The sequence below is a fragment of the Oncorhynchus mykiss genome, chromosome 15 (genome assembly GCF_057628025.1).
Source record: "Oncorhynchus mykiss isolate SJ-2025 chromosome 15, ASM5762802v1, whole genome shotgun sequence".
NCBI lineage: Eukaryota > Metazoa > Chordata > Actinopteri > Salmoniformes > Salmonidae > Oncorhynchus > Oncorhynchus mykiss.
In genome coordinates, this window is record NC_143036.1 from 44,522,660 (window position 1) to 44,547,500 (window position 24,841).

The 24,841-nt window shown below is 42.1% G+C and overlaps 21 non-coding genes across 21 annotated transcripts; all 21 read left to right on the forward strand.

Moving 5' to 3' along the window:
* Positions 1-608: 608 nt before the first annotated feature.
* On the forward strand, positions 609-680 carry trnap-cgg (transfer RNA proline (anticodon CGG)). Its single transcript has one exon. It is a non-coding gene; the product is annotated as a tRNA-Pro (tRNA).
* Positions 681-1,509: 829 nt separating this feature from the next.
* On the forward strand, positions 1,510-1,581 carry trnap-cgg (transfer RNA proline (anticodon CGG)). The gene has a single exon. It is a non-coding gene; the product is annotated as a tRNA-Pro (tRNA).
* A 1,651-nt stretch (positions 1,582-3,232) lies between these two features.
* trnap-cgg (transfer RNA proline (anticodon CGG)) lies at positions 3,233-3,304 on the forward strand. The gene has a single exon. It is a non-coding gene; the product is annotated as a tRNA-Pro (tRNA).
* A 790-nt stretch (positions 3,305-4,094) lies between these two features.
* trnap-cgg (transfer RNA proline (anticodon CGG)) lies at positions 4,095-4,166 on the forward strand. Its single transcript has one exon. It is a non-coding gene; the product is annotated as a tRNA-Pro (tRNA).
* A 1,490-nt stretch (positions 4,167-5,656) lies between these two features.
* On the forward strand, positions 5,657-5,728 carry trnap-cgg (transfer RNA proline (anticodon CGG)). The gene has a single exon. It is a non-coding gene; the product is annotated as a tRNA-Pro (tRNA).
* A 790-nt stretch (positions 5,729-6,518) lies between these two features.
* On the forward strand, positions 6,519-6,590 carry trnap-cgg (transfer RNA proline (anticodon CGG)). The gene has a single exon. It is a non-coding gene; the product is annotated as a tRNA-Pro (tRNA).
* A 790-nt stretch (positions 6,591-7,380) lies between these two features.
* Positions 7,381-7,452, forward strand: trnap-cgg (transfer RNA proline (anticodon CGG)). Its single transcript has one exon. It is a non-coding gene; the product is annotated as a tRNA-Pro (tRNA).
* Positions 7,453-8,282: 830 nt separating this feature from the next.
* On the forward strand, positions 8,283-8,354 carry trnap-cgg (transfer RNA proline (anticodon CGG)). Its single transcript has one exon. It is a non-coding gene; the product is annotated as a tRNA-Pro (tRNA).
* An 829-nt stretch (positions 8,355-9,183) lies between these two features.
* trnap-cgg (transfer RNA proline (anticodon CGG)) lies at positions 9,184-9,255 on the forward strand. Its single transcript has one exon. It is a non-coding gene; the product is annotated as a tRNA-Pro (tRNA).
* An 830-nt stretch (positions 9,256-10,085) lies between these two features.
* Positions 10,086-10,157, forward strand: trnap-cgg (transfer RNA proline (anticodon CGG)). The gene has a single exon. It is a non-coding gene; the product is annotated as a tRNA-Pro (tRNA).
* Positions 10,158-10,986: 829 nt separating this feature from the next.
* trnap-cgg (transfer RNA proline (anticodon CGG)) lies at positions 10,987-11,058 on the forward strand. The gene has a single exon. It is a non-coding gene; the product is annotated as a tRNA-Pro (tRNA).
* Positions 11,059-12,710: 1,652 nt separating this feature from the next.
* trnap-cgg (transfer RNA proline (anticodon CGG)) lies at positions 12,711-12,782 on the forward strand. Its single transcript has one exon. It is a non-coding gene; the product is annotated as a tRNA-Pro (tRNA).
* A 1,652-nt stretch (positions 12,783-14,434) lies between these two features.
* On the forward strand, positions 14,435-14,506 carry trnap-cgg (transfer RNA proline (anticodon CGG)). Its single transcript has one exon. It is a non-coding gene; the product is annotated as a tRNA-Pro (tRNA).
* Positions 14,507-15,996: 1,490 nt separating this feature from the next.
* trnap-cgg (transfer RNA proline (anticodon CGG)) lies at positions 15,997-16,068 on the forward strand. Its single transcript has one exon. It is a non-coding gene; the product is annotated as a tRNA-Pro (tRNA).
* An 829-nt stretch (positions 16,069-16,897) lies between these two features.
* trnap-agg (transfer RNA proline (anticodon AGG)) lies at positions 16,898-16,969 on the forward strand. The gene has a single exon. It is a non-coding gene; the product is annotated as a tRNA-Pro (tRNA).
* Positions 16,970-17,798: 829 nt separating this feature from the next.
* trnap-cgg (transfer RNA proline (anticodon CGG)) lies at positions 17,799-17,870 on the forward strand. The gene has a single exon. It is a non-coding gene; the product is annotated as a tRNA-Pro (tRNA).
* Positions 17,871-18,699: 829 nt separating this feature from the next.
* trnap-cgg (transfer RNA proline (anticodon CGG)) lies at positions 18,700-18,771 on the forward strand. Its single transcript has one exon. It is a non-coding gene; the product is annotated as a tRNA-Pro (tRNA).
* A 2,376-nt stretch (positions 18,772-21,147) lies between these two features.
* Positions 21,148-21,219, forward strand: trnap-cgg (transfer RNA proline (anticodon CGG)). The gene has a single exon. It is a non-coding gene; the product is annotated as a tRNA-Pro (tRNA).
* Positions 21,220-22,048: 829 nt separating this feature from the next.
* Positions 22,049-22,120, forward strand: trnap-agg (transfer RNA proline (anticodon AGG)). Its single transcript has one exon. It is a non-coding gene; the product is annotated as a tRNA-Pro (tRNA).
* An 829-nt stretch (positions 22,121-22,949) lies between these two features.
* On the forward strand, positions 22,950-23,021 carry trnap-agg (transfer RNA proline (anticodon AGG)). Its single transcript has one exon. It is a non-coding gene; the product is annotated as a tRNA-Pro (tRNA).
* An 829-nt stretch (positions 23,022-23,850) lies between these two features.
* Positions 23,851-23,922, forward strand: trnap-cgg (transfer RNA proline (anticodon CGG)). The gene has a single exon. It is a non-coding gene; the product is annotated as a tRNA-Pro (tRNA).
* The last annotated feature ends 919 nt before the right edge of the window (positions 23,923-24,841 follow it).

Here is a 24,841-nt window from a genome sequence, read left to right on the forward strand (position 1 = left end):
GGGGGGTCGTAGAGCAAAACTGAGAACGACATTGTGTTTGTGAGTGTCTCCCCTTTCCATGGAATGGTCAAACAATTTTGTAGGTCAAACCGTTCGGAAGCTACAGCCATTTGTATGAGAAGACTGATTTTCGGGATGTGTCATGTTTTGACAAACATTGTTCTCGCTCTGCCGCATTTCACCAAAGATGCAGAGGTGTGACATCAGCGGTTATGAAGGTTTGAGAAGCAGCCAGTGCAAAAAAAGTGACATTTCTAGTTTAAAACAGACAGATTCCAATGGGGATTTTTTATTTTATTCATGTACCGGTGCGTCAATCGGATCAAATGAAATGAGATCCAATTGATTTTGATGTCTACTTTTTAATTTTTTTAATCTACATTAGCTCTTTCTTCATTTGTTTCTTGCTGTTACAGCTAATGAAGATTGAATCTGATGAATTACAGAGTATTTGAACTAAAACCTGGTCAACTGCTTGGAAGACAGCTATGCTCACAAGTATACCACCAACACTCACGTTATTCACTGTGGCCTGGCACCATCGACCTGTCAATCCAAATCCTCACCGTCATTACTGGCGACTGCAATAAAAATGCCTTTGATAAAACGGCTCGTTGGTCTAGGGGTATGATTCTCGCTTCGGGTGCGAGAGGTCCCGGGTTCAAATCCCGGACGAGCCCATGTGTAGAGCCTTTAACAATCTGAAAGAGGCGGTTCTTGGGCAACAGTTTGGAGTGCAGACCAAGGTGGATGAGTGATAAAGGCAATGGATTGCTAATCCATTGTGCTCTGCACTCGTGGGTTCAGCATCGCACAGCATTTATTCATTTCTTCCTTGGTTAAAAAATCTGTCATTTTAACCGGTACATAGATTACCTTCAGACGAGTGTCGTGACCCTTGTGGGGGTCGTAGAGCAAAACTGAGAACGACATTGTGTTTGTGAGTGTCTCCCCTTTCCATGGAATGGTCAAACAATTTTGTAGGTCAAACCGTTCGGAAGCTACAGCCATTTGTATGAGAAGACTGATTTTCGGGATGTGTCATGTTTTGACAAACATTGTTCTCGCTCTGCCGCATTTCACCAAAGATGCAGAGGTGTGACATCAGCGGTTATGAAGGTTTGAGAAGCATCCAGTGCAAAAAAAGTGACATTTCTAGTTTAAAACAGACAGATTCCAATGGGGATTTTTTATTTTATTCATGTACCGGTGCGTCAATCGGATCAAATGAAATGAGATCCAATTGATTTTGATGTCTACTTTTTAATTTTTTTAATCTACATTAGCTCTTTCTTCATTTGTTTCTTGCTGTTACAGCTAATGAAGATTGAATCTGATGAATTACAGAGTATTTGAACTAAAACCTGGTCAACTGCTTGGAAGACAGCTATGCTCACAAGTATACCACCAACACTCACGTTATTCACTGTGGCCTGGCACCATCGACCTGTCAATCCAAATCCTCACCGTCATTACTGGCGACTGCAATAAAAATGCCTTTGATAAAACGGCTCGTTGGTCTAGGGGTATGATTCTCGCTTCGGGTGCGAGAGGTCCCGGGTTCAAATCCCGGACGAGCCCATGTGTAGAGCCTTTAACAATCTGAAAGAGGCGGTTCTTGGGCAACAGTTTGGAGTGCAGACCAAGGTGGATGAGTGATAAAGGCAATGGATTGCTAATCCATTGCGCTCTGCACTCGTGGGTTCAGCATCGCACAGCATTTATTCATTTCTTCCTTGGTTAAAAAATCTGTCATTTTAACCGGTACATAGATTACCTTCAGACGAGTGTCGTGACCCTTGTGGGGGTCGTAGAGCAAAACTGAGATGGTCAAACAATTTTGTAGGTCAAACCATTCGGAAGCTACAGCCATTTGTATGAGAAGACTGATTTTCGGGATGTGTCATGTTTTGACAAACATTGTTCTCGCTCTGCCGCATTTCACCAAAGATGCAGAGGTGTGACATCAGCGGTTATGAAGGTTTGAGAAGCATCCAGTGCAAAAAAAGTGACATTTCTAGTTTAAAACAGACAGATTCCAATGGGGATTTTTTATTTTATTCATGTACCGGTGCGTCAATCGGATCAAATGAAATGAGATCCAATTGATTTTGATGTCTACTTTTGAATTTTTTTAATCTACATTAGCTCTTTCTTCATTTGTTTCTTGCTGTTACAGCTAATGAAGATTGAATCTGATGAATTACAGAGTATTTGAACTAAAACCTGGTCAACTGCTTGGAAGACAGCTATGCTCACAAGTATACCACCAACACTCACGTTATTCACTGTGGCCTGGCACCATCGACCTGTCAATCCAAATCCTCACCGTCATTACTGGCGACTGCAATAAAAATGCCTTTGATAAAACGGCTCGTTGGTCTAGGGGTATGATTCTTGCTTCGGGTGCGAGAGGTCCCGGGTTCAAATCCCGGACGAGCCCATGTGTAGAGCCTTTAACAATCTGAAAGAGGCGGTTCTTGGGCAACAGTTAGAGTGCAGACCAAGGTGGATGAGTGATAAAGGCAATGGATTGCTAATCCATTGTGCTCTGCACTCGTGGGTTCAGCATCGCACAGCATTTATTCATTTCTTCCTTGGTTAAAAAATCTGTCATTTTAACCGGTACATAGATTACCTTCAGACGAGTGTCGTGACCCTTGTGGGGGTCGTAGAGCAAAACTGAGATGGTCAAACAATTTTGTAGGTCAAACCATTCGGAAGCTACAGCCATTTGTATGAGAAGACTGATTTTCGGGATGTGTCATGTTTTGACAAACATTGTTCTCGCTCTGCCGCATTTCACCAAAGATGCAGAGGTGTGACATCAGCGGTTATGAAGGTTTGAGAAGCATCCAGTGCAAAAAAAGTGACATTTCTAGTTTAAAACAGACAGATTCCAATGGGGATTTTTTATTTTATTCATGTACCGGTGCGTCAATCGGATCAAATGAAATGAGATCCAATTGATTTTGATGTCTACTTTTTAATTTTTTTAATCTACATTAGCTCTTTCTTCATTTGTTTCTTGCTGTTACAGCTAATGAAGATTGAATCTGATGAATTACAGAGTATTTGAACTAAAACCTGGTCAACTGCTTGGAAGACAGCTATGCTCACAAGTATACCACCAACACTCACGTTATTCACTGTGGCCTGGCACCATCGACCTGTCAATCCAAATCCTCACCGTCATTACTGGCGACTGCAATAAAAATGCCTTTGATAAAACGGCTCGTTGGTCTAGGGGTATGATTCTCGCTTCGGGTGCGAGAGGTCCCGGGTTCAAATCCCGGACGAGCCCATGTGTAGAGCCTTTAACAATCTGAAAGAGGCGGTTCTTGGGCAACAGTTTGGAGTGCAGACCAAGGTGGATGAGTGATAAAGGCAATGGATTGCTAATCCATTGTGCTCTGCACTCGTGGGTTCAGCATCGCACAGCATTTATTCATTTCTTCCTTGGTTAAAAAATCTGTCATTTTAACCGGTACATAGATTACCTTCAGACGAGTGTCGTGACCCTTGTGGGGGTCGTAGAGCAAAACTGAGATGGTCAAACAATTTTGTAGGTCAAACCATTCGGAAGCTACAGCCATTTGTATGAGAAGACTGATTTTCGGGATGTGTCATGTTTTGACAAACATTGTTCTCGCTCTGCCGCATTTCACCAAAGATGCAGAGGTGTGACATCAGCGGTTATGAAGGTTTGAGAAGCATCCAGTGCAAAAAAAGTGACATTTCTAGTTTAAAACAGACAGATTCCAATGGGGATTTTTTATTTTATTCATGTACCGGTGCGTCAATCGGATCAAATGAAATGAGATCCAATTGATTTTGATGTCTACTTTTTAATTTTTTTAATCTACATTAGCTCTTTCTTCATTTGTTTCTTGCTGTTACAGCTAATGAAGATTGAATCTGATGAATTACAGAGTATTTGAACTAAAACCTGGTCAACTGCTTGGAAGACAGCTATGCTCACAAGTATACCACCAACACTCACGTTATTCACTGTGGCCTGGCACCATCGACCTGTCAATCCAAATCCTCACCGTCATTACTGGCGACTGCAATAAAAATGCCTTTGATAAAACGGCTCGTTGGTCTAGGGGTATGATTCTCGCTTCGGGTGCGAGAGGTCCCGGGTTCAAATCCCGGACGAGCCCATGTGTAGAGCCTTTAACAATCTGAAAGAGGCGGTTCTTGGGCAACAGTTTGGAGTGCAGACCAAGGTGGATGAGTGATAAAGGCAATGGATTGCTAATCCATTGTGCTCTGCACTCGTGGGTTCAGCATCGCACAGCATTTATTCATTTCTTCCTTGGTTAAAAAATCTGTCATTTTAACCGGTACATAGATTACCTTCAGACGAGTGTCGTGACCCTTGTGGGGGTCGTAGAGCAAAACTGAGATGGTCAAACAATTTTGTAGGTCAAACCATTCGGAAGCTACAGCCATTTGTATGAGAAGACTGATTTTCGGGATGTGTCATGTTTTGACAAACATTGTTCTCGCTCTGCCGCATTTCACCAAAGATGCAGAGGTGTGACATCAGCGGTTATGAAGGTTTGAGAAGCATCCAGTGCAAAAAAAGTGACATTTCTAGTTTAAAACAGACAGATTCCAATGGGGATTTTTTATTTTATTCATGTACCGGTGCGTCAATCGGATCAAATGAAATGAGATCCAATTGATTTTGATGTCTACTTTTGAATTTTTTTAATCTACATTAGCTCTTTCTTCATTTGTTTCTTGCTGTTACAGCTAATGAAGATTGAATCTGATGAATTACAGAGTATTTGAACTAAAACCTGGTCAACTGCTTGGAAGACAGCTATGCTCACAAGTATACCACCAACACTCACGTTATTCACTGTGGCCTGGCACCATCGACCTGTCAATCCAAATCCTCAACGTCATTACTGGTGACTGCAATAAAAATGCCTTTGATAAAACGGCTCGTTGGTCTAGGGGTATGATTCTCGCTTAAAAAATCTGTCATTTTAACCGGTACATAGATTACCTTCAGACGAGTGTCGTGACCCTTGTGGGGGTCGTAGAGCAAAACTGAGAACGACATTGTGTTTGTGAGAGTCTCCCCTTTCCATGGAATGGTCAAACAATTTTGTAGGTCAAACCGTTCGGAAGCTACAGCCATTTGTATGAGAAGACTGATTTTCGGGATGTGTCATGTTTTGACAAACATTGTTCTCGCTCTGCCGCATTTCACCAAAGATGCAGAGGTGTGACATCAGCGGTTATGAAGGTTTGAGAAGCAGCCAGTGCAAAAAAAGTGACATTTCTAGTTTAAAACAGACAGATTCCAATGGGGATTTTTTATTTTATTCATGTACCGGTGCGTCAATCGGATCAAATGAAATGAGATCCAATTGATTTTGATGTCTACTTTTTAATTTTTTTAATCTACATTAGCTCTTTCTTCATTTGTTTCTTGCTGTTACAGCTAATGAAGATTGAATCTGATGAATTACAGAGTATTTGAACTAAAACCTGGTCAACTGCTTGGAAGACAGCTATGCTCACAAGTATACCACCAACACTCACGTTATTCACTGTGGCCTGGCACCATCGACCTGTCAATCCAAATCCTCACCGTCATTACTGGCGACTGCAATAAAAATGCCTTTGATAAAACGGCTCGTTGGTCTAGGGGTATGATTCTCGCTTCGGGTGCGAGAGGTCCCGGGTTCAAATCCCGGACGAGCCCATGTGTAGAGCCTTTAACAATCTGAAAGAGGCGGTTCTTGGGCAACAGTTTGGAGTGCAGACCAAGGTGGATGAGTGATAAAGGCAATGGATTGCTAATCCATTGTGCTCTGCACTCGTGGGTTCAGCATCGCACAGCATTTATTCATTTCTTCCTTGGTTAAAAAATCTGTCATTTTAACCGGTACATAGATTACCTTCAGACGAGTGTCGTGACCCTTGTGGGGGTCGTAGAGCAAAACTGAGATGGTCAAACAATTTTGTAGGTCAAACCATTCGGAAGCTACAGCCATTTGTATGAGAAGACTGATTTTCGGGATGTGTCATGTTTTGACAAACATTGTTCTCGCTCTGCCGCATTTCATCAAAGATGCAGAGGTGTGACATCAGCGGTTATGAAGGTTTGAGAAGCATCCAGTGCAAAAAAAGTGACATTTCTAGTTTAAAACAGACAGATTCCAATGGGGATTTTTTATTTTATTCATGTACCGGTGCGTCAATCGGATCAAATGAAATGAGATCCAATTGATTTTGATGTCTACTTTTTAATTTTTTTAATCTACATTAGCTCTTTCTTCATTTGTTTCTTGCTGTTACAGCTAATGAAGATTGAATCTGATGAATTACAGAGTATTTGAACTAAAACCTGGTCAACTGCTTGGAAGACAGCTATGCTCACAAGTATACCACCAACACTCACGTTATTCACTGTGGCCTGGCACCATCGACCTGTCAATCCAAATCCTCACCGTCATTACTGGCGACTGCAATAAAAATGCCTTTGATAAAACGGCTCGTTGGTCTAGGGGTATGATTCTCGCTTCGGGTGCGAGAGGTCCCGGGTTCAAATCCCGGACGAGCCCATGTGTAGAGCCTTTAACAATCTGAAAGAGGCGGTTCTTGGGCAACAGTTTGGAGTGCAGACCAAGGTGGATGAGTGATAAAGGCAATGGATTGCTAATCCATTGTGCTCTGCACTCGTGGGTTCAGCATCGCACAGCATTTATTCATTTCTTCCTTGGTTAAAAAATCTGTCATTTTAACCGGTACATAGATTACCTTCAGACGAGTGTCGTGACCCTTGTGGGGGTCGTAGAGCAAAACTGAGATGGTCAAACAATTTTGTAGGTCAAACCATTCGGAAGCTACAGCCATTTGTATGAGAAGACTGATTTTCGGGATGTGTCATGTTTTGACAAACATTGTTCTCGCTCTGCCGCATTTCATCAAAGATGCAGAGGTGTGACATCAGCGGTTATGAAGGTTTGAGAAGCATCCAGTGCAAAAAAAGTGACATTTCTAGTTTAAAACAGACAGATTCCAATGGGGATTTTTTATTTTATTCATGTACCGGTGCGTCAATCGGATCAAATGAAATGAGATCCAATTGATTTTGATGTCTACTTTTTAATTTTTTTAATCTACATTAGCTCTTTCTTCATTTGTTTCTTGCTGTTACAGCTAATGAAGATTGAATCTGATGAATTACAGAGTATTTGAACTAAAACCTGGTCAACTGCTTGGAAGACAGCTATGCTCACAAGTATACCACCAACACTCACGTTATTCACTGTGGCCTGGCACCATCGACCTGTCAATCCAAATCCTCACCGTCATTACTGGCGACTGCAATAAAAATGCCTTTGATAAAACGGCTCGTTGGTCTAGGGGTATGATTCTCGCTTCGGGTGCGAGAGGTCCTGGGTTCAAATCCCGGACGAGCCCATGTGTAGAGCCTTTAACAATCTGAAAGAGGCGGTTCTTGGGCAACAGTTTGGAGTGCAGACCAAGGTGGATGAGTGATAAAGGCAATGGATTGCTAATCCATTGTGCTCTGCACTCGTGGGTTCAGCATCGCACAGCATTTATTCATTTCTTCCTTGGTTAAAAAATCTATCATTTTAACCGGTACATAGATTACCTTCAGACGAGTGTCGTGACCCTTGTGGGGGGTCGTAGAGCAAAACTGAGAACGACATTGTGTTTGTGAGTGTCTCCCCTTTCCATGGAATGGTCAAACAATTTTGTAGGTCAAACCGTTCGGAAGCTACAGCCATTTGTATGAGAAGACTGATTTTCGGGATGTGTCATGTTTTGACAAACATTGTTCTCGCTCTGCCGCATTTCACCAAAGATGCAGAGGTGTGACATCAGCGGTTATGAAGGTTTGAGAAGCAGCCAGTGCAAAAAAAGTGACATTTCTAGTTTAAAACAGACAGATTCCAATGGGGATTTTTTATTTTATTCATGTACCGGTGCGTCAATCGGATCAAATGAAATGAGATCCAATTGATTTTGATGTCTACTTTTTAATTTTTTTAATCTACATTAGCTCTTTCTTCATTTGTTTCTTGCTGTTACAGCTAATGAAGATTGAATCTGATGAATTACAGAGTATTTGAACTAAAACCTGGTCAACTGCTTGGAAGACAGCTATGCTCACAAGTATACCACCAACACTCACGTTATTCACTGTGGCCTGGCACCATCGACCTGTCAATCCAAATCCTCACCGTCATTACTGGCGACTGCAATAAAAATGCCTTTGATAAAACGGCTCGTTGGTCTAGGGGTATGATTCTCGCTTCGGGTGCGAGAGGTCCCGGGTTCAAATCCCGGACGAGCCCATGTGTAGAGCCTTTAACAATCTGAAAGAGGCGGTTCTTGGGCAACAGTTTGGAGTGCAGACCAAGGTGGATGAGTGATAAAGGCAATGGATTGCTAATCCATTGTGCTCTGCACTCGTGGGTTCAGCATCGCACAGCATTTATTCATTTCTTCCTTGGTTAAAAAATCTGTCATTTTAACCGGTACATAGATTACCTTCAGACGAGTGTCGTGACCCTTGTGGGGGTCGTAGAGCAAAACTGAGAACGACATTGTGTTTGTGAGTGTCTCCCCTTTCCATGGAATGGTCAAACAATTTTGTAGGTCAAACCGTTCGGAAGCTACAGCCATTTGTATGAGAAGACTGATTTTCGGGATGTGTCATGTTTTGACAAACATTGTTCTCGCTCTGCTGCATTTCACCAAAGATGCAGAGGTGTGACATCAGCGGTTATGAAGGTTTGAGAAGCATCCAGTGCAAAAAAAGTGACATTTCTAGTTTAAAACAGACAGATTCCAATGGGGATTTTTTATTTTATTCATGTACCGGTGCGTCAATCGGATCAAATGAAATGAGATCCAATTGATTTTGATGTCTACTTTTTAATTTTTTTAATCTACATTAGCTCTTTCTTCATTTGTTTCTTGCTGTTACAGCTAATGAAGATTGAATCTGATGAATTACAGAGTATTTGAACTAAAACCTGGTCAACTGCTTGGAAGACAGCTATGCTCACAAGTATACCACCAACACTCACGTTATTCACTGTGGCCTGGCACCATCGACCTGTCAATCCAAATCCTCACCGTCATTACTGGCGACTGCAATAAAAATGCCTTTGATAAAACGGCTCGTTGGTCTAGGGGTATGATTCTCGCTTCGGGTGCGAGAGGTCCTGGGTTCAAATCCCGGACGAGCCCATGTGTAGAGCCTTTAACAATCTGAAAGAGGCGGTTCTTGGGCAACAGTTTGGAGTGCAGACCAAGGTGGATGAGTGATAAAGGCAATGGATTGCTAATCCATTGTGCTCTGCACTCGTGGGTTCAGCATCGCACAGCATTTATTCATTTCTTCCTTGGTTAAAAAATCTATCATTTTAACCGGTACATAGATTACCTTCAGACGAGTGTCGTGACCCTTGTGGGGGGTCGTAGAGCAAAACTGAGAACGACATTGTGTTTGTGAGTGTCTCCCCTTTCCATGGAATGGTCAAACAATTTTGTAGGTCAAACCGTTCGGAAGCTACAGCCATTTGTATGAGAAGACTGATTTTCGGGATGTGTCATGTTTTGACAAACATTGTTCTCGCTCTGCCGCATTTCACCAAAGATGCAGAGGTGTGACATCAGCGGTTATGAAGGTTTGAGAAGCAGCCAGTGCAAAAAAAGTGACATTTCTAGTTTAAAACAGACAGATTCCAATGGGGATTTTTTATTTTATTCATGTACCGGTGCGTCAATCGGATCAAATGAAATGAGATCCAATTGATTTTGATGTCTACTTTTTAATTTTTTTAATCTACATTAGCTCTTTCTTCATTTGTTTCTTGCTGTTACAGCTAATGAAGATTGAATCTGATGAATTACAGAGTATTTGAACTAAAACCTGGTCAACTGCTTGGAAGACAGCTATGCTCACAAGTATACCACCAACACTCACGTTATTCACTGTGGCCTGGCACCATCGACCTGTCAATCCAAATCCTCACCGTCATTACTGGCGACTGCAATAAAAATGCCTTTGATAAAACGGCTCGTTGGTCTAGGGGTATGATTCTCGCTTCGGGTGCGAGAGGTCCCGGGTTCAAATCCCGGACGAGCCCATGTGTAGAGCCTTTAACAATCTGAAAGAGGCGGTTCTTGGGCAACAGTTTGGAGTGCAGACCAAGGTGGATGAGTGATAAAGGCAATGGATTGCTAATCCATTGTGCTCTGCACTCGTGGGTTCAGCATTGCACAGCATTTATTCATTTCTTCCTTGGTTAAAAAATCTGTCATTTTAACCGGTACATAGATTACCTTCAGACGAGTGTCGTGACCCTTGTGGGGGTCGTAGAGCAAAACTGAGAACGACATTGTGTTTGTGAGTGTCTCCCCTTTCCATGGAATGGTCAAACAATTTTGTAGGTCAAACCGTTCGGAAGCTACAGCCATTTGTATGAGAAGACTGATTTTCGGGATGTGTCATGTTTTGACAAACATTGTTCTCGCTCTGCTGCATTTCACCAAAGATGCAGAGGTGTGACATCAGCGGTTATGAAGGTTTGAGAAGCATCCAGTGCAAAAAAAGTGACATTTCTAGTTTAAAACAGACAGATTCCAATGGGGATTTTTTATTTTATTCATGTACCGGTGCGTCAATCGGATCAAATGAAATGAGATCCAATTGATTTTGATGTCTACTTTTTAATTTTTTTAATCTACATTAGCTCTTTCTTCATTTGTTTCTTGCTGTTACAGCTAATGAAGATTGAATCTGATGAATTACAGAGTATTTGAACTAAAACCTGGTCAACTGCTTGGAAGACAGCTATGCTCACAAGTATACCACCAACACTCACGTTATTCACTGTGGCCTGGCACCATCGACCTGTCAATCCAAATCCTCACCGTCATTACTGGCGACTGCAATAAAAATGCCTTTGATAAAACGGCTCGTTGGTCTAGGGGTATGATTCTCGCTTCGGGTGCGAGAGGTCCCGGGTTCAAATCCCGGACGAGCCCATGTGTAGAGCCTTTAACAATCTGAAAGAGGCGGTTCTTGGGCAACAGTTTGGAGTGCAGACCAAGGTGGATGAGTGATAAAGGCAATGGATTGCTAATCCATTGCGCTCTGCACTCGTGGGTTCAGCATCGCACAGCATTTATTCATTTCTTCCTTGGTTAAAAAATCTGTCATTTTAACCGGTACATAGATTACCTTCAGACGAGTGTCGTGACCCTTGTGGGGGTCGTAGAGCAAAACTGAGATGGTCAAACAATTTTGTAGGTCAAACCATTCGGAAGCTACAGCCATTTGTATGAGAAGACTGATTTTCGGGATGTGTCATGTTTTGACAAACATTGTTCTCGCTCTGCCGCATTTCACCAAAGATGCAGAGGTGTGACATCAGCGGTTATGAAGGTTTGAGAAGCATCCAGTGCAAAAAAAGTGACATTTCTAGTTTAAAACAGACAGATTCCAATGGGGATTTTTTATTTTATTCATGTACCGGTGCGTCAATCGGATCAAATGAAATGAGATCCAATTGATTTTGATGTCTACTTTTGAATTTTTTTAATCTACATTAGCTCTTTCTTCATTTGTTTCTTGCTGTTACAGCTAATGAAGATTGAATCTGATGAATTACAGAGTATTTGAACTAAAACCTGGTCAACTGCTTGGAAGACAGCTATGCTCACAAGTATACCACCAACACTCACGTTATTCACTGTGGCCTGGCACCATCGACCTGTCAATCCAAATCCTCACCGTCATTACTGGCGACTGCAATAAAAATGCCTTTGATAAAACGGCTCGTTGGTCTAGGGGTATGATTCTAGCTTCGGGTGCGAGAGGTCCCGGGTTCAAATCCCGGACGAGCCCATGTGTAGAGCCTTTAACAATCTGAAAGAGGCGGTTCTTGGGCAACAGTTTGGAGTGCAGACCAAGGTGGATGAGTGATAAAGGCAATGGATTGCTAATCCATTGTGCTCTGCACTCGTGGGTTCAGCATCGCACAGCATTTATTCATTTCTTCCTTGGTTAAAAAATCTGTCATTTTAACCGGTACATAGATTACCTTCAGACGAGTGTCGTGACCCTTGTGGGGGTCGTAGAGCAAAACTGAGATGGTCAAACAATTTTGTAGGTCAAACCATTCGGAAGCTACAGCCATTTGTATGAGAAGACTGATTTTCGGGATGTGTCATGTTTTGACAAACATTGTTCTCGCTCTGCCGCATTTCACCAAAGATGCAGAGGTGTGACATCAGCGGTTATGAAGGTTTGAGAAGCATCCAGTGCAAAAAAAGTGACATTTCTAGTTTAAAACAGACAGATTCCAATGGGGATTTTTTATTTTATTCATGTACCGGTGCGTCAATCGGATCAAATGAAATGAGATCCAATTGATTTTGATGTCTACTTTTTAATTTTTTTAATCTACATTAGCTCTTTCTTCATTTGTTTCTTGCTGTTACAGCTAATGAAGATTGAATCTGATGAATTACAGAGTATTTGAACTAAAACCTGGTCAACTGCTTGGAAGACAGCTATGCTCACAAGTATACCACCAACACTCACGTTATTCACTGTGGCCTGGCACCATCGACCTGTCAATCCAAATCCTCACCGTCATTACTGGCGACTGCAATAAAAATGCCTTTGATAAAACGGCTCGTTGGTCTAGGGGTATGATTCTCGCTTCGGGTGCGAGAGGTCCCGGGTTCAAATCCCGGACGAGCCCATGTGTAGAGCCTTTAACAATCTGAAAGAGGCGGTTCTTGGGCAACAGTTTGGAGTGCAGACCAAGGTGGATGAGTGATAAAGGCAATGGATTGCTAATCCATTGTGCTCTGCACTCGTGGGTTCAGCATCGCACAGCATTTATTCATTTCTTCCTTGGTTAAAAAATCTGTCATTTTAACCGGTACATAGATTACCTTCAGACGAGTGTCGTGACCCTTGTGGGGGTCGTAGAGCAAAACTGAGATGGTCAAACAATTTTGTAGGTCAAACCATTCGGAAGCTACAGCCATTTGTATGAGAAGACTGATTTTCGGGATGTGTCATGTTTTGACAAACATTGTTCTCGCTCTGCCGCATTTCACCAAAGATGCAGAGGTGTGACATCAGCGGTTATGAAGGTTTGAGAAGCATCCAGTGCAAAAAAAGTGACATTTCTAGTTTAAAACAGACAGATTCCAATGGGGATTTTTTATTTTATTCATGTACCGGTGCGTCAATCGGATCAAATGAAATGAGATCCAATTGATTTTGATGTCTACTTTTGAATTTTTTTAATCTACATTAGCTCTTTCTTCATTTGTTTCTTGCTGTTACAGCTAATGAAGATTGAATCTGATGAATTACAGAGTATTTGAACTAAAACCTGGTCAACTGCTTGGAAGACAGCTATGCTCACAAGTATACCACCAACACTCACGTTATTCACTGTGGCCTGGCACCATCGACCTGTCAATCCAAATCCTCACCGTCATTACTGGCGACTGCAATAAAAATGCCTTTGATAAAACGGCTCGTTGGTCTAGGGGTATGATTCTAGCTTCGGGTGCGAGAGGTCCCGGGTTCAAATCCCGGACGAGCCCATGTGTAGAGCCTTTAACAATCTGAAAGAGGCGGTTCTTGGGCAACAGTTTGGAGTGCAGACCAAGGTGGATGAGTGATAAAGGCAATGGATTGCTAATCCATTGTGCTCTGCACTCGTGGGTTCAGCATCGCACAGCATTTATTCATTTCTTCCTTGGTTAAAAAATCTGTCATTTTAACCGGTACATAGATTACCTTCAGACGAGTGTCGTGACCCTTGTGGGGGTCGTAGAGCAAAACTGAGATGGTCAAACAATTTTGTAGGTCAAACCATTCGGAAGCTACAGCCATTTGTATGAGAAGACTGATTTTCGGGATGTGTCATGTTTTGACAAACATTGTTCTCGCTCTGCCGCATTTCACCAAAGATGCAGAGGTGTGACATCAGCGGTTATGAAGGTTTGAGAAGCATCCAGTGCAAAAAAAGTGACATTTCTAGTTTAAAACAGACAGATTCCAATGGGGATTTTTTATTTTATTCATGTACCGGTGCGTCAATCGGATCAAATGAAATGAGATCCAATTGATTTTGATGTCTACTTTTTAATTTTTTTAATCTACATTAGCTCTTTCTTCATTTGTTTCTTGCTGTTACAGCTAATGAAGATTGAATCTGATGAATTACAGAGTATTTGAACTAAAACCTGGTCAACTGCTTGGAAGACAGCTATGCTCACAAGTATACCACCAACACTCACGTTATTCACTGTGGCCTGGCACCATCGACCTGTCAATCCAAATCCTCACCGTCATTACTGGCGACTGCAATAAAAATGCCTTTGATAAAACGGCTCGTTGGTCTAGGGGTATGATTCTCGCTTCGGGTGCGAGAGGTCCCGGGTTCAAATCCCGGACGAGCCCATGTGTAGAGCCTTTAACAATCTGAAAGAGGCGGTTCTTGGGCAACAGTTTGGAGTGCAGACCAAGGTGGATGAGTGATAAAGGCAATGGATTGCTAATCCATTGTGCTCTGCACTCGTGGGTTCAGCATCGCACAGCATTTATTCATTTCTTCCTTGGTTAAAAAATCTGTCATTTTAACCGGTACATAGATTACCTTCAGACGAGTGTCGTGACCCTTGTGGGGGTCGTAGAGCAAAACTGAGATGGTCAAACAATTTTGTAGGTCAAACCATTCGGAAGCTACAGCCATTTGTATGAGAAGACTGATTTTCGGGATGTGTCATGTTTTGACAAACATTGTTCTCGCTCTGCCGCATTTCACCAAAGATGCAGAGGTGTGACATCAGCGGTTATGAAGGTTTGAGAAGCATCCAGTGCAAAAAAAGTGACATTTCTAGTTTAAAACAGACAGATTCCAATGGGGATTTTTTATTTTATTCATGTACCGGTGCGTCAATCGGATCAAATGAAATGAGATCCAATTGATTTTGATGTCTACTTTTGAATTTTTTTAATCTACATTAGCTCTTTCTTCATTTGTTTCTTGCTGTTACAGCTAATGAAGATTGAATCTGATGAATTACAGAGTATTTGAACTAAAACCTGGTCAACTGCTTGGAAGACAGCTATGCTCACAAGTATACCACCAACACTCACGTTATTCACTGTGGCCTGGCACCATCGACCTGTCAATCCAAATCCTCAACGTCATTACTGGTGACTGCAATAAAAATGCCTTTGATAAAACGGCTCGTTGGTCTAGGGGTATGATTCTCGCTTAAAAAATCTGTCATTTTAACCGGTACATAGATTACCTTCAGACGAGTGTCGTGACCCTTGTGGGGGTCGTAGAGCAAAACTGAGAACGACATTGTGTTTGTGAGAGTCTCCCCTTTCCATGGAATGGTCAAACAATTTTGTAGGTCAAACCGTTCGGAAGCTACAGCCATTTGTATGAGAAGACTGATTTTCGGGATGTGTCATGTTTTGACAAACATTGTTCTCGCTCTGCCGCATTTCACCAAAGATGCAGAGGTGTGACATCAGCGGTTATGAAGGTTTGAGAAGCATCCAGTGCAAAAAAAGTGACATTTCTAGTTTAAAACAGACAGATTCCAATGGGGATTTTTTATTTTATTCATGTACCGGTGCGTCAATCGGATCAAATGAAATGAGATCCAATTGATTTTGATGTCTACTTTTGAATTTTTTTAATCTACATTAGCTCTTTCTTCATTTGTTTCTTGCTGTTACAGCTAATGAAGATTGAATCTGATGAATTACAGAGTATTTGAACTAAAACCTGGTCAACTGCTTGGAAGACAGCTATGCTCACAAGTATACCACCAACACTCACGTTATTCACTGTGGCCTGGCACCATCGACCTGTCAATCCAAATCCTCACCGTCATTACTGGCGACTGCAATAAAAATGCCTTTGATAAAACGGCTCGTTGGTCTAGGGGTATGATTCTCGCTTCGGGTGCGAGAGGTCCTGGGTTCAAATCCCGGACGAGCCCATGTGTAGAGCCTTTAACAATCTGAAAGAGGCGGTTCTTGGGCAACAGTTTGGAGTGCAGACCAAGGTGGATGAGTGATAAAGGCAATGGATTGCTAATCCATTGTGCTCTGCACTCGTGGGTTCAGCATCGCACAGCATTTATTCATTTCTTCCTTGGTTAAAAAATCTATCATTTTAACCGGTACATAGATTACCTTAAGACGAGTGTCGTGACCCTTGTGGGGTTCGTAGAGCAAAACTGAGAACGACATTGTGTTTGTGAGAGTCTCCCCTTTCCATGGAATGGTCAAACAATTTTGTAGGTCAAACCGTTCGGAAGCTACAGCCATTTGTATGAGAAGACTGATTTTCGGGATGTGTCATGTTTTGACAAACATTGTTCTCGCTCTGCCGCATTTCACCAAAGATGCAGAGGTGTGACATCAGCGGTTATGAAGGTTTGAGAAGCATCCAGTGCAAAAAAAGTGACATTTCTAGTTTAAAACAGACAGATTCCAATGGGGATTTTTTATTTTATTCATGTACCGGTGCGTCAATCGGATCAAATGAAATGAGATCCAATTGATTTTGATGTCTACTTTTTAATTTTTTTAATCTACATTAGCTCTTTCTTCATTTGTTTCTTGCTGTTACAGCTAATGAAGATTGAATCTGATGAATTACAGAGTATTTGAACTAAAACCTGGTCAACTGCTTGGAAGACAGCTATGCTCACAAGTATACCACCAACACTCACGTTATTCACTGTGGCCTGGCACCATCGACCTGTCAATCCAAATCCTCAACGTCATTACTGGTGACTGCAATAAAAATACCTTTGATAAAACGGCTCGTTGGTCTAGGGGTATGATTCTCGCTTAGGGTGCGAGAGGTCCCGGGTTCAAATCCCGGACGAGCCCATGTGTAGAGCCTTTAACAATCTGAAAGAGGTGGTTCTTGGGCAACAGTTTGGAGTGCAGACCAAGGTGGATGAGTGATAAAGGCAATGGATTGCTAATCCATTGTGCTCTGCACTCGTGGGTTCAGCATCGCACAGCATTTATTAATTTCTTCCTTGGTTAAAAAATCTGTCATTTTAACCGGTACATAGATTACCTTCAGACGAGTGTCGTGACCCTTGTGGGGGTCGTAGAGCAAAACTGAGAACGACATTGTGTTTGTGAGTGTCTCCCCTTTCCATGGAATGGTCAAACAATTTTGTAGGTCAAACCGTTCGGAAGCTACAGCCATTTGTATGAGAAGACTGATTTTCGGGATGTGTCATGTTTTGACAAACATTGTTCTCGCTCTGCCGCATTTCACCAAAGATGGAGATGTGTGACATCAGCGGTTATGAAGGTTTGAGAAGCATCCAGTGCAAAAAAAGTGACATTTCTAGTTTAAAACAGACAGATTCCAATGGGGATTTTTTATTTTATTCATGTACCGGTGCGTCAATCGGATCAAATGAAATGAGATCCAATTGATTTTGATGTCTACTTTTTAATTTTTTTAATCTACATTAGCTCTTTCTTCATTTGTTTCTTGCTGTTACAGCTAATGAAGATTGAATCTGATGAATTACAGAGTATTTGAACTAAAACCTGGTCAACTGCTTGGAAGACAGCTATGCTCACAAGTATACCACCAACACTCACGTTATTCACTGTGGCCTGGCACCATCGACCTGTCAATCCAAATCCTCACCGTCATTACTGGCGACTGCAATAAAAATGCCTTTGATAAAACGGCTCGTTGGTCTAGGGGTATGATTCTCGCTTCGGGTGCGAGAGGTCCCGGGTTCAAATCCCGGACGAGCCCATGTGTAGAGCCTTTAACAATCTGAAAGAGGCGGTTCTTGGGCAACAGTTTGGAGTGCAGACCAAGGTGGATGAGTGATAAAGGCAATGGATTGCTAATCCATTGTGCTCTGCACTCGTGGGTTCAGCATCGCACAGCATTTATTCATTTCTTCCTTGGTTAAAAAATCTGTCATTTTAACCGGTACATAGATTACCTTCAGACGAGTGTCGTGACCCTTGTGGGGGTCGTAGAGCAAAACTGAGAACGACATTGTGTTTGTGAGTGTCTCCCCTTTCCATGGAATGGTCAAACAATTTTGTAGGTCAAACCGTTCGGAAGCTACAGCCATTTGTATGAGAAGACTGATTTTCGGGATGTGTCATGTTTTGACAAACATTGTTCTCGCTCTGCCGCATTTCACCAAAGATGCAGAGGTGTGACATCAGCGGTTATGAAGGTTTGAGAAGCATCCAGTGCAAAATAAGTGACATTTCTAGTTTAAAACAGACAGATTCCAATGGGGATTTTTTATTTTATTCATGTACCGGTGCGTCAATCGGATCAAATGAAATGAGATCCAATTGATTTTGATGTCTACTTTTTAATTTTTTTAATCTACATTAGCTCTTTCTTCATTTGTTTCTTGCTGTTACAGCTAATGAAGATTGAATCTGATGAATTACAGAGTATTTGAACTAAAACCTGGTCAACTGCTTGGAAGACAGCTATGCTCACAAGTATACCACCAACACTCACGTTATTCACTGTGGCCTGGCACCATCGACCTGTCAATCCAAATCCTCACCGTCATTACTGGCGACTGCAATAAAAATGCCTTTGATAAAACGGCTCGTTGGTCTAGGGGTATGATTCTCGCTTCGGGTGCGAGAGGTCCCGGGTTCAAATCCCGGACGAGCCCATGTGTAGAGCCTTTAACAATCTGAAAGAGGCGGTTCTTGGGCAACAGTTTGGAGTGCAGACCAAGGTGGATGAGTGATAAAGGCAATGGATTGCTAATCCATTGTGCTCTGCACTCGTGGGTTCAGCATCGCACAGCATTTATTCATTTCTTCCTTGGTTAAAAAATCTGTCATTTTAACCGGTACATAGATTACCTTCAGACGAGTGTCGTGACCCTTGTGGGGGTCGTAGAGCAAAACTGAGAACGACATTGTGTTTGTGAGTGTCTCCCCTTTCCATGGAATGGTCAAACAATTTTGTAGGTCAAACCGTTCGGAAGCTACAGCCATTTGTATGAGAAGACTGATTTTCGGGATGTGTCATGTTTTGACAAACATTGTTCTCGCTCTGCCGCATTTCACCAAAGATGCAGAGGTGTGACATCAGCGGTTATGAAGGTTTGAGAAGCAGCCAGTGCAAAAAAACTGACATTTCTAGTTTAAAACAGACAGATTCCAATGGGGATTTTTTATTTTATTCATGTACCGGTGCGTCAATCGGATCAAATGAAATGAGATCCAATTGATTTTGATGTCTACTTTTTAATTTTTTTAATCTACATTAGCTCTTTCTTCATTTGTTTCTTGCTGTTACAGCTAATGAAGATTGAATCTGATGAATTACAGAGTATTTGAACTAAAACCTGGTCAACTGCTTGGAAGACAGCTATGCTCACAAGTATACCACCAACACTCACGTTATTCACTGTGGCCTGGCACCATCGACCTGTCAATCCAAATCCTCACCGTCATTACTGGCGACTGCAATAAAAATGCCTTTGATAAAACGGCTCGTTGGTCTAGGGGTATGATTCTCGCTTCGGGTGCGAGAGGTCCCTGGTTCAAATCCCGGACGAGCCCATGTGTAGAGCCTTTAACAATCTGAAAGAGGCGGTTCTTGGGCAACAGTTTGGAGTGCAGACCAAGGTGGATGAGTGATAAAGGCAATGGATTGCTAATCCATTGTGCTCTGCACTCGTGGGTTCAGCATCGCACAGCATTTATTCATTTCTTCCTTGGTTAAAAAATCTGTCATTTTAACCTTCAGACGAGTGTCGTGACCCTTGTGGGGGTCGTAGAGCAAAACTGAGATGGTCAAACAATTTTGTAGGTCAAACCATTCGGAAGCTACAGCCATTTGTATGAGAAGACTGATTTTCGGGATGTGTCATGTTTTGACAAACATTGTTCTCGCTCTGCCGCATTTCACCAAAGATGCAGAGGTGTGACATCAGCGGTTATGAAGGTTTGAGAAGCATCCAGTGCAAAAAAAGTGACATTTCTAGTTTAAAACAGACAGATTCCAATGGGGATTTTTTATTTTATTCATGTACCGGTGCGTCAATCGGATCAAATGAAATGAGATCCAATTGATTTTGATGTCTACTTTTGAATTTTTTTAATCTACATTAGCTCTTTCTTCATTTGTTTCTTGCTGTTACAGCTAATGAAGATTGAATCTGATGAATTACAGAGTATTTGAACTAAAACCTGGTCAACTGCTTGGAAGACAGCTATGCTCACAAGTATACCACCAACACTCACGTTATTCACTGTGGCCTGGCACCATCGACCTGTCAATCCAAATCCTCAACGTCATTACTGGTGACTGCAATAAAAATGCCTTTGATAAAACGGCTCGTTGGTCTAGGGGTATGATTCTCGCTTAAAAAATCTGTCATTTTAACCGGTACATAGATTACCTTCAGACGAGTGTCGTGACCCTTGTGGGGGTCGTAGAGCAAAACTGAGAACGACATTGTGTTTGTGAGAGTCTCCCCTTTCCATGGAATGGTCAAACAATTTTGTAGGTCAAACCGTTCGGAAGCTACAGCCATTTGTATGAGAAGACTGATTTTCGGGATGTGTCATGTTTTGACAAACATTGTTCTCGCTCTGCCGCATTTCACCAAAGATGCAGAGGTGTGACATCAGCGGTTATGAAGGTTTGAGAAGCATCCAGTGCAAAAAAAGTGACATTTCTAGTTTAAAACAGACAGATTCCAATGGGGATTTTTTATTTTATTCATGTACCGGTGCGTCAATCGGATCAAATGAAATGAGATCCAATTGATTTTGATGTCTACTTTTGAATTTTTTTAATCTACATTAGCTCTTTCTTCATTTGTTTCTTGCTGTTACAGCTAATGAAGATTGAATCTGATGAATTACAGAGTATTTGAACTAAAACCTGGTCAACTGCTTGGAAGACAGCTATGCTCACAAGTATACCACCAACACTCACGTTATTCACTGTGGCCTGGCACCATCGACCTGTCAATCCAAATCCTCACCGTCATTACTGGCGACTGCAATAAAAATGCCTTTGATAAAACGGCTCGTTGGTCTAGGGGTATGATTCTCGCTTCGGGTGCGAGAGGTCCTGGGTTCAAATCCCGGACGAGCCCATGTGTAGAGCCTTTAACAATCTGAAAGAGGCGGTTCTTGGGCAACAGTTTGGAGTGCAGACCAAGGTGGATGAGTGATAAAGGCAATGGATTGCTAATCCATTGTGCTCTGCACTCGTGGGTTCAGCATCGCACAGCATTTATTCATTTCTTCCTTGGTTAAAAAATCTATAATTTTAACCGGTACATAGATTACCTTAAGACGAGTGTCGTGACCCTTGTGGGGTTCGTAGAGCAAAACTGAGAACGACATTGTGTTTGTGAGAGTCTCCCCTTTCCATGGAATGGTCAAACAATTTTGTAGGTCAAACCGTTCGGAAGCTACAGCCATTTGTATGAGAAGACTGATTTTCGGGATGTGTCATGTTTTGACAAACATTGTTCTCGCTCTGCCGCATTTCACCAAAGATGCAGAGGTGTGACATCAGCGGTTATGAAGGTTTGAGAAGCATCCAGTGCAAAAAAAGTGACATTTCTAGTTTAAAACAGACAGATTCCAATGGGGATTTTTTATTTTATTCATGTACCGGTGCGTCAATCGGATCAAATGAAATGAGATCCAATTGATTTTGATGTCTACTTTTTAATTTTTTTAATCTACATTAGCTCTTTCTTCATTTGTTTCTTGCTGTTACAGCTAATGAAGATTGAATCTGATGAATTACAGAGTATTTGAACTAAAACCTGGTCAACTGCTTGGAAGACAGCTATGCTCACAAGTATACCACCAACACTCACGTTATTCACTGTGGCCTGGCACCATCGACCTGTCAATCCAAATCCTCAACGTCATTACTGGTGACTGCAATAAAAATGCCTTTGATAAAACGGCTCGTTGGTCTAGGGGTATGATTCTCGCTTAGGGTGCGAGAGGTCCCGGGTTCAAATCCCGGACGAGCCCATGTGTAGAGCCTTTAACAATCTGAAAGAGGTGGTTCTTGGGCAACAGTTTGGAGTGCAGACCAAGGTGGATGAGTGATAAAGGCAATGGATTGCTAATCCATTGTGCTCTGCACTCGTGGGTTCAGCATCGCACAGCATTTATTCATTTCTTCCTTGGTTAAAAAATCTGTCATTTTAACCGGTACATAGATTACCTTCAGACGAGTGTCGTGACCCTTGTGGGGGTCGTAGAGCAAAACTGAGAACGACATTGTGTTTGTGAGAGTCTCCCCTTTCCATGGAATGGTCAAACAATTTTGTAGGTCAAACCGTTCGGAAGCTACAGCCATTTGTATGAGAAGACTGATTTTCGGGATGTGTCATGTTTTGACAAACATTGTTCTCGCTCTGCCGCATTTCACCAAAGATGGAGATGTGTGACATCAGCGGTTATGAAGGTTTGAGAAGCATCCAGTGCAAAAAAAGTGACATTTCTAGTTTAAAACAGACAGATTCCAATGGGGATTTTTTATTTTATTCATGTACCGGTGCGTCAATCGGATCAAATGAAATGAGATCCAATTGATTTTGATGTCTACTTTTTAATTTTTTTAATCTACATTAGCTCTTTCTTCATTTGTTTCTTGCTGTTACAGCTAATGAAGATTGAATCTGATGAATTACAGAGTATTTGAACTAAAACCTGGTCAACTGCTTGGAAGACAGCTATGCTCACAAGTATACCACCAACACTCACGTTATTCACTGTGGCCTGGCACCATCGACCTGTCAATCCAAATCCTCAACGTCATTACTGGTGACTGCAATAAAAATGCCTTTGATAAAACGGCTCGTTGGTCTAGGGGTATGATTCTCGCTTAGGGTGCGAGAGGTCCCGGGTTCAAATCCCGGACGAGCCCATGTGTAGAGCCTTTAACAATCTGAAAGAGGTGGTTCTTGGGCAACAGTTTGGAGTGCAGACCAAGGTGGATGAGTGATAAAGGCAATGGATTGCTAATCCATTGTGCTCTGCACTCGTGGGTTCAGCATCGCACAGCATTTATTCATTTCTTCCTTGGTTAAAAAATCTGTCATTTTAACCGGTACATAGATTACCTTCAGACGAGTGGCGTGACCCTTGTGGGGGTCGTAGAGCAAAACTGAGAACGACATTGTGTTTGTGAGAGTCTCCCCTTTCCATGGAATGGTCAAACAATTTTGTAGGTCAAACCGTTCGGAAGCTACAGCCATTTGTATGAGAAGACTGATTTTCGGGATGTGTCATGTTTTGACAAACATTGTTCTCGCTCTGCCGCATTTCACCAAAGATGCAGAGGTGTGACATCAGCGGTTATGAAGGTTTGAGAAGCATCCAGTGCAAAAAAAGTGACATTTCTAGTTTAAAACAGACAGATTCCAATGGGGATTTTTTATTTTATTCATGTACCGGTGCGTCAATCGGATCAAATGAAATGAGATCCAATTGATTTTGATGTCTACTTTTTAATTTTTTTAATCTACATTAGCTCTTTCTTCATTTGTTTCTTGCTGTTACAGCTAATGAAGATTGAATCTGATGAATTACAGAGTATTTGAACTAAAACCTGGTCAACTGCTTGGAAGACAGCTATGCTCACAAGTATACCACCAACACTCACGTTATTCACTGTGGCCTGGCACCATCGACCTGTCAATCCAAATCCTCACCGTCATTACTGGCGACTGCAATAAAAATGCCTTTGATAAAACGGCTCGTTGGTCTAGGGGTATGATTCTCGCTTCGGGTGCGAGAGGTCCTGGGTTCAAATCCCGGACGAGCCCATGTGTAGAGCCTTTAACAATCTGAAAGAGGCGGTTCTTGGGCAACAGTTTGGAGTGCAGACCAAGGTGGATGAGTGATAAAGGCAATGGATTGCTAATCCATTGTGCTCTGCACTCGTGGGTTCAGCATCGCACAGCATTTATTCATTTCTTCCTTGGTTAAAAAATCTATCATTTTAACCGGTACATAGATTACCTTAAGACGAGTGTCGTGACCCTTGTGGGGTTCGTAGAGCAAAACTGAGAACGACATTGTGTTTGTGAGAGTCTCCCCTTTCCATGGAATGGTCAAACAATTTTGTAGGTCAAACCGTTCGGAAGCTACAGCCATTTGTATGAGAAGACTGATTTTCGGGATGTGTCATGTTTTGACAAACATTGTTCTCGCTCTGCCGCATTTCACCAAAGATGCAGAGGTGTGACATCAGCGGTTATGAAGGTTTGAGAAGCATCCAGTGCAAAAAAAGTGACATTTCTAGTTTAAAACAGACAGATTCCAATGGGGATTTTTTATTTTATTCATGTACCGGTGCGTCAATCGGATCAAATGAAATGAGATCCAATTGATTTTGATGTCTACTTTTGAATTTTTTTAATCTACATTAGCTCTTTCTTCATTTGTTTCTTGCTGTTACAGCTAATGAAGATTGAATCTGATGAATTACAGAGTATTTGAACTAAAACCTGGTCAACTGCTTGGAAGACAGCTATGCTCACAAGTATACCACCAACACTCACGTTATTCACTGTGGCCTGGCACCATCGACCTGTCAATCCAAATCCTCAACGTCATTACTGGTGACTGCAATAAAAATGCCTTTGATAAAACGGCTCGTTGGTCTAGGGGTATGATTCTCGCTTAGGGTGCGAGAGGTCCCGGGTTCAAATCCTGGACGAGCCCATGTGTAGAGCCTTTAAC